This window comes from Bufo gargarizans, unplaced genomic scaffold, assembly GCF_014858855.1.
Source record: "Bufo gargarizans isolate SCDJY-AF-19 unplaced genomic scaffold, ASM1485885v1 original_scaffold_1997_pilon, whole genome shotgun sequence".
Classification (NCBI taxonomy): Eukaryota; Metazoa; Chordata; class Amphibia; order Anura; family Bufonidae; genus Bufo; species Bufo gargarizans.
Genome location: NW_025334596.1, coordinates 84,411 through 96,850, shown reverse-complemented (window position 1 = coordinate 96,850; position 12,440 = coordinate 84,411).

Sequence of the window (12,440 nt, the reverse complement as noted above, 5' to 3'; positions counted from 1 at the left end):
GTCTGTAATATAATGTGGAGGCTGGAAATGTAACACGTAGACTGTAATGTAGAGGCCATTAATACAGAGGCTGTAATATAACATGGAGGCCGGCAATGTTAAATGGAGGCTGTAATATAATGTGGATGCTTTAATGTAGATTCCCATAATATGGAGGCTGTCATATATTGTGGAGGCTGTAATGTAGAGGCCGGTAATATTGAGGCTGTCATATAATGTAAAGGCTGGTAATATAATACAGAGGCTGTAATGTAATGTGGAGGTTGGTAATATAGATGCTGTAATATAATGTGGAGGCTATAATGTAATGTAGAGGCTGGTAATGTGGAGGCTAGTTATATAGAGGCTGTCATATAATGTGGAGGCTGAAAAAAATGGAGGCTGTAACATAATCTTTAGGCTGTGATGTAATGTAGAGGCTGATAATATGAAGTCTGTAATATAATGTGGAGGCCGGTAATGTAACATGGAGACTGTAATGTAGAGGCCGGTAATACGAAGGCTGGAAATGTAACATGGAGGCTGTAATCTAATGTGGAGGCTGGTAATATAGAGGCTGTAATATGATGTGGAGGCTATAATGTGATGTAGAGACTTAAAATATGAAGGCTGCAATATAATGCTGAGCTTGATAATATAAAATGGAGGCTGAAATGTAATATAGAAGCTGCAATGTAATGTGGAGGCTGGTAGTATGGCGGCTGTAATGTACTGTGGAGGCTGGTAGCATGAAGGCTGAAATGTAATGTAGAGGCTTATAATATGGAGGCTGTGATGAAATGTGGAGGCTGAAAATATGGAGGCTGGTAATGTAATATGGAGACTGTAATGTAGAGGTTGGTAATAGGGAGCAGTAATATAATGTGGAGGCGGGTAATGTAATATTGAGGCTGTAATGTAATGCAGAGGCCGATAATATGAAGGATGTAATATAATGTGGAGGCTGTAATATAATATGGAGGCTGTTATGTAATGTGGAGGCCAGTAATATGGAGGCTGTTATATAATGTGGATACTGGTAATGTAATATGAAGGCTGTAATGTAGAGGCCGGTAATGTTATGACTGTTAATATAATATGGAGGCTGTAATATAATAAAGATACTTTAATATAATGCGGAGGATATAATGTGCAGGCCAGTAATGTTATATGGAGGCTGTAATATAATGTTGAGGCTGGTAGTATGGAGGCTGTTATGTAATGTAGAGGCTAGTAATATAATGTGGAGGCTGTGATGTAATGTGGAGGCTGTAACATAATGTTTATGCTGTGATGTAATATAGATGACGGTAATGTAACATGGAGGCTGTAATATAATATGGAGGCTATAATGTAATGTAGAGGCTGAAAATATAAAGGCTGTAATAAAATGTTGAGATTGATAATACAAAATGGAGGCTGTAATGTAAAATAGAGGCTGTGATGTAATGTGGAGGCTGGTAGTATTATGTGGGGGCTGTGATGTAATGTGGAGGTTGGTAGTATGGAGGCTGTAATGTAATGTAGAGGCCGGTAATATGGAGGCTGTAATATAATGTGGAGGTCGGTAATGTAACATGGAGGCAGTAAAGTAATGTGGAGGCTATACTGTAATGTAGAGGCTGGTAATATGGAAGCCCGGTAATATAATATGGAGGCTGTAATGCAGAGGCTGGTAGTATGGAGGCTGTAATATAATGTGGAGGCTATAATGTTGAGGTTGATAATATATTATAGAGGCTTTAATATAATGTAATTTACAGGCTGGTAATACGGAGGCTGGAAAATGAAAACCACCAGCACTTCTGAGTTCAGCCAATCAGAGCGGGAGGGCGGGGCCTGGAGTTCAGGAACAGTCCCGCCCCCAGATATGCGACCTCTCCGTGCAGTTCTCCTCCAGGTCCGCCCATGCTCCATATAAAGGAGGGCTCTGGGCTGAGCAGTCACTGCTTTCTGCTCACACCGAGAAGATGTCTGGTCGCGGTAAAGGAGGGAAAGGGCTCGGGAAAGGCGGCGCCAAGCGGCACAGGAAGGTGCTCCGCGATAACATCCAGGGCATCACCAAGCCTGCCATCCGCCGTCTAGCTCGCAGGGGAGGCGTCAAGCGCATCTCTGGCCTCATCTATGAGGAGACCCGCGGGGTGCTGAAAGTCTTCCTGGAGAACGTCATCCGGGACGCCGTCACCTACACCGAGCACGCCAAGAGGAAGACCGTCACCGCCATGGACGCGGTCTACGCGCTCAAGCGCCAGGGCCGCACTCTCTACGGCTTCGGGGGTTAATGCTGCCTCCGTCCTCACAGCACAAAGGCTCTTCTCAGAGCCGCCCACATCTTCCCGGGGAGAAGCTACAATTCCTTCTGCGCTCAGCCACTGAGGGGTTAACACCGCCCGCACATCAGGGGACGGAGGGCCGGACAATTGTCCGAGATCAGCGGCGCCCTGTGCTCAGTACAGCCGGAGGTCTACAATACAGAAAGCCCCAGTACTGTAAATCCCGAGCCCCGGGTGTTCTCCACCGCTCCTGTCCCCGCAGCTACAAGACAAGCTGTGCTCGGAGACTGAGGGGTTAATCCGTCCCGGAGCTTCAGAGACAAAGACGCCAATGAGCGGCGCTGGTACGGGTCACATGACCGGCTCCTCCTGTAGATCAGCAGCTCAACTATTGGCGGGAAACTCAAATGAGCGACGAGATCCTGAGCTCTCCCAGCCAATAGGAGCAGAGCTCTGGACCCCTCAGCCGTTATGTGCCCGTAGGAGCGGAGCCTCGTCCTCCCGTCACCCAACACTGGAACAGTCCATTGTCAGATATTTAGGACCAGGCAGAGGAGAGAGGTCCCGTAACAGAGAATCTGGCTTCATGTCATAGCAGAGAATCATGCTTAACGTCACCCAACACTGGAACAGTCCATAGTCATAAATTTAGGCCCCGGCACCCAGGCAGAGGAGAGAGGTCCCGTAACAGAGAATCTGGCTTCATGTCAGCAGAGAAACAGTCTTCATATCATAGCAGAGAATCAGGCTTCATATCATAGCAGAGAATCATGCTTAACGTCACTCAACACTGGAACAGTCCATTGTCAGATATTTAGGCCCAGGCAGAGGAGAGAGGTCCCGTAACAGAGAATCTGGCTTCATGTCAGCAGAGAATCAGTCTACATGTCATAGCAGAGAATCATGCTTCACGTCACACACCACTGTAACAGTCCATTGTCATAAATTTAGGCTCCGGCACCCAGGCAGAAGAGAGAGGTCCCGTAACAGAGAATCTGGCTTTATTTTAGCAGAGAATCAGTCTTCATATCATAGCAGAGAATCATGCTTCACGTCACCAAACACTGGAACAGTCCATTGTCAGATATTTAGGCCCAGGCAGAGGAGAGAGGTCCCGTAACAGAGAATCTGGCTTCATGTCAGCAGAGAATCAGTCTGCATGTCATAGCAGAGAATCATGCTTCACGTCACACACCACTGTAACAGTCCATCGTCCTATATTTAGGCCCAGCACCCAGGCAGAGGAGAGAGGTCCTGTAACAGAGAATCTGGCTTCATGTCACCAGAGAATCAGTCTTCATGTCATAGCATAGAATCATGCTTCACGTCACCAAACACTGGAACAGTCCATTGTCAGATATTTAGGCCCAGGCAGAGGAGAGAGGTCCTGTAACAGAGAATCTGGCTTCATGTCAGCAGAGAATCAGTCTTCATATCATAGCAGAGAATCAGGCTTCACGTCACCCACCACTGGAACAGTCCATTGTCAGATATTTAGGCCCAGGCAGAGGAGAGAGGTCCCGTAACAGAGAATCTGGCTTCATGTCAGCAGAGAATCAGTCTGCATGTCATAGCAGAGAATCATGCTTAACGTCACCCAACACTGGAACAGTCCATTGTCATAAATTTAGGCCCCGGCACCCAGGCATAAGAGAGCGGTCCCGTAACAGAGAATCTGGCTTTATTTTAGCAGAGAATCAGTCTTCATATCATAGCAGAGATTCATGCTTCACGTCACCCAACACTGGAACAGTCCATTGTCAGATATTTAGGCCCAGGCAGAGGAGAGAGGTCCCATAGCAGAGAATCATGCTTCACGTCACACACCACTGTAACAGTCCATTGTCATATATTTAGGCCCAGGCACCCAGGCAGAGGAGAGAGGTCCCGTAACAGAGAATCTGTCTTCATGTCTGCAGAGAATCAGTGTGCATGTCATAGCAGAGAATCATGCTTCACGTCACCCACCACTGTAACAGTCCATTGTCATAAATTTAGGCCCCGGCACCCAGGCAGAGGAGAGAGGTCCCGTAACAGAGGATCTGGCTTCAAGTCAGCAGAGAATCAGTCTTCATATCATAGCAGAGAATCATGCTTCACGTCACCCAACACTGGAACAGTCCATTGTCAGATATTTAGGCCCAGGCAGAGGAGAGAGGTCCCGTAACAGAGAATCTGGCTTCATGTCACCAGAGAATCAGTCTTCATGTCATAGCATAGAATCATGCTTCACGTCAACCAACACTGGAACAGTCCATTGTCAGATATTTTGGCCCTGGCACCCAGGCAGAGGAGAGAGGTCCCGTAACAGAGAATCTGGCTTCATGTCAGCAGAGAATCAGTCTTCATATCATAGCAGAGAATCATGCTTCACGTCACCCACCACTGGAACAGTCAATTGTCATAAACTTAGGCCCAGGCACCCAGGCAGAGGAGAGAGGTCCCGTAACAGAGAATCTGGCTTCAGGTCAGCAGAGAATCAGTCTTCATATCATAGCAGAGAATCAGGCTTCACGTCACCAGCCACTGTAACAGTCCATTGTCAGATATTTAGGCCCCGGCACCCAGGCAGAGGAGAGAGGTCCCGTAACAGAGAATCTGGCTTCATGTCACCAGAGAATCAGTCTTCATGTCATAGCATAGAATCATGCTTCATGTCACCCAACACTGGAACAGTCCATTGTCATAAATTTAGGCCCCGGCACCCAGGCAGAGGAGAGAGGTCCCGTAACAGCGAATCTGGCTTCATGTCAGCAAAGAATCAGTCTTCATATCATAGCAGAGAATCATGCTTCACGTAACCCACCACTGTAACAGTCCATTGTCAGATATTTAGGCCCCGGCACCCAGGCAGAGGAGAGAGGTCCCGTAACAGAGAATCTGGCTACATGTCAGCAGAGAATCAGTCTTCATGTCGTAGCAGAGAATCAGGCTTCACGTCACCCAAGATTGGAACAGTCTATTGTCAGATATTTAGGCCCCGGCACCCAGGCAGAGGAGAGAGGTCCCGTAACAGAGAATCTGGCTTCATGTCAGCAGAGAATCAGTCTTCATATCATAGCAGAGAATCATGCTTCACGTAACCCTCCACTGTAACAGTCCATTGTCAGATATTTAGGCCCCGGCACCCAGGCAGAGGAGAGAGGTCCCGTAACAGAGAATCTGGCTACATGTCAGCAGAGAATCAGTCTTCATGTCGTAGCAGAGAATCAGGCTTCACGTCACCCAAGATTGGAACAGTCCATTGTCAGATATTTAGGCCCCGGCACCCAGGCAGAGGAGAGAGGTCCCGTAACAGAGAATCTGACTTCATGTCAGCAGAGAATCAGTCTTCATATCATAGCAGAGAATCATGTTTCACGTAACCCACCACTGTAACAGTCCATTGTCAGATATTTAGGCCCCGGCACCCAGGCAGAGGAGAGAGGTCCCGTAACAGAGAATCTGGCTACATGTCAGCAGAGAATCAGTCTTCATGTCGTAGCAGAGAATCAGGCTTCACGTAACCCACCACTGTAACAGTCCATTGTCAGATATTTAGGCCCCGGCACCCAGGCAGAGGAGAGAGGTCCCGTAACAGAGAATCTGGCTTCATGTCAGCAGAGAATCAGTCTTCATATCATAGCAGAGAATCATGCTACACGTCACCCACCACTGTAACAGTCCATTGTCAGATATTTAGGCCCCGACACCCAGGCAGAGGAGAGAGGTCCTCTAACAGAGAATCTGGCTTCATGTCAGCAGAGAATCAGTCTGCATGTCATAGCAGAGAATCAGGCTTCACGTCACCCACCACTGCAACAGTCCATTGTCATATATTTAGGCCCAGACACCCAGGCAGAGGAGAGAGGTCCCGTAACAGAGAATCTGGCTTCATGTCAGCAGAGAAACAGTCTTCATATCATAGCAGAGAATCATGCTTAACGTCACCCAACACTGGAACAGTCCATTGTCAGATATCTAGGCCCAGGCAGAGGATAGAGGTCCCGTAACAGAGAATCTGGCTTAATGTCAGCAGAGAATCAGTCTACATGTCATAGCAGAGAATCATGCTTCACGTCACACACCACTGTAACAGTCCATTGTCATAAATTTAGGCTCCGGCACCCAGACAGAGGAGAGAGGTCCCGTAACAGAGAATCTGGCTTTATTTTATTTTTATTTTTTTATTAACAATTTTTATTGTTTTTTGTTTTCATCGTACAGAAAAAGCGATGGTCATATACATCATAGTTATGATCAGAGATGTTTTACACTTTTCAGACCAAGTAATTCAACATTCCAATCTACGTTGAAATAAGAAACAGCCATTGGGTACATAAAAGAAAACAAACAAAAGAAATAAACATTAAAACACAAGGAGGTCCAGAAAGGACCCAACAGGATAGTTATATCAAAGTTCAAGAATCCTCTATTTGAATGAGCTTTACATTCGATTCTCGTGTCTAGAAACACTGATGTGTAAGCACTTTTAGGCAATTGTAGGCAAACCGTCGTATACTTGACTGAATGTAAAAACAGTATTGAACAGAAATTCCAATATAGTTGGTTAGTCAGCAGCAGCTAATCAAATTTTCTATATTCTCTCCACGGGGCCCAAATCTGTAGAAAGGTGTGCCTAGTACGTAACTCCCAGTGTGATATCTCCTCTAAACGATAAATTTGGTCTAGTCTATTTCTCCAATGTTCCAGGTCAGGGATTGATGTAGATAGCCAGAGTTTAGGGATTAGTAGTCTGGCAGCCACTATCATAAAAGAGAAGAGCGTAGTTTTGTGGGATTTAGATCTTCCTATACCAAGGCTGAGCAGTGAGATTTCAGGAGTGCAGGGGAAGGAGGTCTGGCATAACTGATTACTGAGCTTAAATATTTCCGACCACCATGGCTGGATTAGCGCGCAGGACCACCAGATATGGAAAAAGGAGCCCCTTTCCTTGCAGCATCTCCAACAAATATCAGAGTGTTGCGGATTATAGAGACAGGTCTTGTCTGGGGTCTTGTACCAACGCGACATTATTTTGTAGCTGTTCTCTTGGATTACAATACATCTGGATATTTTATGTGGAGTTATCAAGATCTGCGTTATTTCGGGGGGGGACAAGGTACGTTGTAGATCTGTCTCCCAAAGCCCAATTATAGCAGGTTTGACAGCAGAAGAAAGGGATTTAAGATGTTTATAGATAGTGGATATGGTTTTGATGGGATATTGAGAGGTCCCAATCAGCTTGTCAAACCAAAGAAGGCTCTGAGTAGGCGAGGTTCCTTTAGCCAAAAGGAGTGATTCCTTTTTGATAAAGTTCAAGAGGAAAGGGTTTTTGATTGTAACCTTAAGAAGGTCACAAATACTGTGATCAGAAAGGATACCTCCATCTTCATTGAAGAGTTTAGTAACCTTCAGCTCTACATTTTCAAGAGCAGAGGGACAGCTATCTCTTAGTTCTTTAGGGGCTAGGGAAATCACATCTCCTACAGAAAGGAAAGGAGAAGGAAGGGTCAGAGCACCTGCAGTAGACAAAAACCATCTCCAAACCTTCAGGGTATTTTTGATCATGGGATTTGGAATAGTGTTGGGTGGTGGGGCGGGTCTATTGGATAAGATAAGGGCCCTACCGGGGGACGGTAGGAAAGCATTCTCTAGTGCCATCCACAACTTATGAGGGGGGCTTCTAATCCAGTCCACTATTCTTGCGAGTTGGATGGCTTTCATGTACATCTCTGGGTCGGGCAGTCCGATACCACCTCCAGACTTAGGCTTCGACAAAGTTTCAAAGGATATACGGGAACTCTTCCCCTGCCATATAAATTTACGTATACTCCTGTTAAGAGAGGAAAAGTAGGATTTGGGAATTTCAATGGGGAGTACCTGCATCAAATATGTAAGTCTAGGGATCACCAGGGACATAAGTATGTTCTTTCGTCCAAACCAGGATAAATAAGGTAAATTAAGAGAGTCCATCTGGGAGATCATAGATGCTAAGAGAGGTTTGTAATTGAGTCTAAACAAGTCTCCAAGACACGGGGATAATTTTACTCCTAGGTATGTCAAATGTTGGGTCTGCCAATTGAAGGGGGATTTGTGTTGGAGTGAAGTGAGTGTCTGGGGAGAGAGGCCGATATGGATTATCTGAGATTTAGTCGCATTAATCTTGAAGTTTGACAAAGAGCCGAAAAGAGTGAGATCTGATATAATCACAGGTATAGATATAAGAGGGTTGGTAGTGAGTATTAAGAGGTCATCTGCGAAAGCAGCTAGCTTAAATTCACAACCACCAACCCGCAGTCCCTTGACATCAGTGTTTTGCCGAAGAGATTGCAACAGGGTTTCCATCACCAGGACGAAAAGAAGGGGGGAAAGGGGGCAACCTTGTCTTGTCCCATTGCTAATGGGAAAATTAGAAGACAAGGTGTCGTTGACTGACACAGACGCCGAAGAGTGGGTGTACATGGAGAAAACAGCATTTATGAATGGTTTAGGAATCTGAAATTTCGACAAGGTGAGAGAAATGTAAGTCCAATCAACCCTGTCGAATGCTTTTTCGGCGTCTGTGCCAAGCAAAACCAAGGGGGAGGATTTGTGAGAGGCATAGTATAGGGCGTTCAAAATTTTAGAGGTGTTATCCTTTCCCTCTCGACCTCTGACGAATCCCACCTGGTCTGGATGTATCAATTGCGGCAGAAGGCACTGAAGTCTAGTGGCCAACATTTTAGACAGTAGCTTAAGGTCTACATTCAAGAGGGAAATGGGGCGATAATTCGAGCACAAGGTGGGATCTTTGCCCTGTTTAGGGATGACCGTGATGATGGCTTTTGTCATGTCTATAGATAGCGGAAGTTTATCTAAGGTTTGGTTGTAAATTGGCAGCAAGAAGGGGAGTAAGACTTCTTTAAATGTGGAGTAATATGTGATTGGGAGCCCATCTGGGCCTGGGCATTTCCCTTTAGGGGTCGACTTAATGGCGGAAAGCAGTTCTGGGATGGTAAATGGTTTGGACAGGGATTCTCCCTGGGGCACTGACAGTGATGGAAGTTTTAGAGAAGACAAGAAGACATTAATGTTGGAGTCTCTATCCAATGCAGGGTCCGGGAGTGTCGTAGGGGGGAGATTATATAAGGATTCATAGAATTTCCTAAATTGTTCTGCAATGTCTTTTGCCTTAAATAGGTGGGAGCCTTGAGGTGATTTAATGTTTTGTATATAACGCAAAGACTTCCTCTGCTTAATTCTCTGCATTGCGAATTTAGAAGCTTTATTCCCATGTGCAAACACTTTCTGTTGCGCTGATAAATAATATTTTGCAGATTTCTCATTAAGAAAGTTCTTTAGTTCTGTCCTAAGGGAGGTGAGTTCAGAGAGATGTTGGGCCAACAAGGACTGTTTATGTGCCTTTTCCAGGGTGTGAATTTTAGATAGAATGTCGGAGAGTCTCTTGTCAGATTGCTTTTTAAGAAAGGAGCAAAGGCTGATTAGTCTGCCTCTAATAAAGGCCTTATGGGCGTCCCATATCGTCTGAGGAGATACATCACTGGTGTTGTTAACCGAGAAATATTCTTCCAGGTAAGAGTTGATTTGGGCCACGTGCTTACTATTCCCCAGCAAGGATTCATTAAATCTCCAAATAGAAGTCTTATTAATTCCATTGGGTGGGCGTACGTCACAGAACACAGGAGAGTGGTCAGACAGAGTTATATCTCCTATCTTAGCTAGCGTGCAGAACTGCAGATGCTCTTTTGAGATGAAGATATAATCAATCCTACTATAGGATTTATTAGAGGGAGAATAAAAGGAGTAGTCTAAATTCTTAGGATTAAGACAGCGCCATACATCTGTCACTCCAAGGTGTTGAAGTCTAGTGTGGAGGGAGTTAAGGGCTTTTTTGGAAACGGCCGACTTTTTGGAGGTGGCGTCAAGGAGCGGGTTGAGAGCTATGTTAAAATCGCCCGCCAATATTAGTATTCCTTCTCTATGGGTTTCTATCAGAGCCATTAATGTATTAAGCCAAGCGATCTGATCTGTATTTGGAGCATATGCATTTACTAAGGTGAACACTGAAGTTCCTATCAAGCCTTTAAGGATGAGAAACCTGCCTTCAGGGTCCTGTATATGTGAGTTGTACTGGAAGGGCAGGTTCCTACGAAAGCCAATACTGACTCCTCTCGAGGCGGCCCCCCCAGCTCCGCAGTGGTACCATGTGGGGAATTTTGAAAAAGAGAGGTTGGGATAATTCCCATGTTTGAAATGTGTTTCCTGAAGGAAAATTAAAGAACATTTTTCTTTATTTAAAAGGGAAAAGATCTGGCATCTTTTGGATGGAGACCTCAGCCCTTTGACATTGTAGGTTACTACTCTTAAGTCAGCCATGGCTGTGGTGTATGTATGTAGAGGATAAAACAAAAAATTTGGGCATCAAATGTGCATGACTAACCAACCCCAACGGAGAGAGGGAACCACCTCGAGGTAAGCAACAGCTCCCGAAAAGGCAAGGATTCCTCTTTAGTGGGTGATACACATCAGCATATGGGTAATAGATAGCAGAGCATTCTTGAGACCTATCAAAGGACAAAGAAAAAATAACAACAGAACAAATTAAACAAAAACACAACCAAAGACAATACCAGTATGCTACTAAGAAATAATAGCAAACTAGCATTATATGCAGGGGGGGATATTGCATTACTCAATGTAATCTGCAATAACTTTGACTCCCTTTTAGGAGGATAACTAAAGCAAGATTAAGATAGAACTCCAGCTATCATCTAAGAGGGTGGGATTATTTATATATAATGGTCAATCCGAGTGGACCTAGGACAAAAGCGACTCAGTATAGCTCAACAACCTACGGAGCAGATAGGACCGTATCTTTACAGCTCAAGGCTAGGAGGGCAGATTCGAAAAATTCTGCTTAAAATAAACCGTTTAATCATCCGTCAGTGTCAGTCGCTTAGAAGAAGAAGCTCGGCGGGTCCTCTTCATTCTACGGGATCTTTGAGTGCGAGGAGTTTCCCATGTACCTTCTGTATTCAGAGTAGGTATATCAGTAGTATCGCGGACTAGCTCCCAGTTTTCAACGGGAAGTGGCAGAATTTGCAGAATGTCATATGCCGCATTCAAGTCTGCGTAAGAGTGGATGGATATTCTGCGTCCATTGTGAAAGAAGGACAACCCGAATGGGAATAGCCATCTGTACATGATCTTTTTATGTCTCAGCAGATCCGTGAGAGGTTGTAAAGATTTCCGTTTTTTCAACGTGGATTGGGCCAGATCTTGATATACGGAGATGGGGTTGTCATCCCACGAAAACGAGGGGTTACTTCTTGCCCCTTTCAAGATAGCCTCCTTGACTGGGAAATGCAGGAACTTGCAAATAATGTCTCTTGGGGGATCCGTAGACTGAGGCTTGGGGCGTAGCGCTCTGTGAGCTCGTTCCAGAATCACCTCATGGGTGGAGTCAGGGCCTAAGAGTTTCAAGCAAATCTGCATCACTGCTTCAGAGATTTCATCTGGGCCTACCGTTTCAGGAACACCCCTGAAACGGAGGTTATTCCTCCTTCCCCGATTTTCCTGATCTTCAAGTTGCGTATAAAGGGCATTCAGATGCTTCTGGTGAACGCTTAGTTGATCGGAGGTAGCAGTTTGGTGGGCAGTGAGGGCTAGATTCGCCTCCTCTAATGCTTCCACCCGCCTCCCTATATGCTTCACATCTTCTTTGATGGAGCTAAGATCAGTCTTCAACGGTTCCAAGGCTTCAGACAGGGCTCTTTTCAAGAAGGACTTGGAGAGCGATAGTGAGTCAGCTTCAGGAGATTCGTCTCTCACCTTCTCAGCAGCGACATCCGCCTGCTGCTTGCTTCTCGGCGTGCACGGAGGTTCCGGTGCCATTTTGGAGTCTCTGGCCACATAGGTCTGTGCCGCTTTCTTTATGAACTTCTCCATTCCGCCCGCTTGAGAGCTTGATCTGGACGACTCTGGGGCATCAGCAGGTCTTGGCCCCCCGATCTTGACCATTGTTCGCTAATTTAGCTTGGAGTTAGAGCTTCTAAGGGAGTCATGTACAGCGGAGCAGCGCTTCACACAGCCATCCGGTTCAAGCGCTTACGTCGTTAGGAGTGAAAGAGTTAAAGCATTTCAAGTCCTGTAATGTAGAGGCAGTCTATGGTCTGTTTAACTGCAGCTCTGTATTTCAGTGTGATC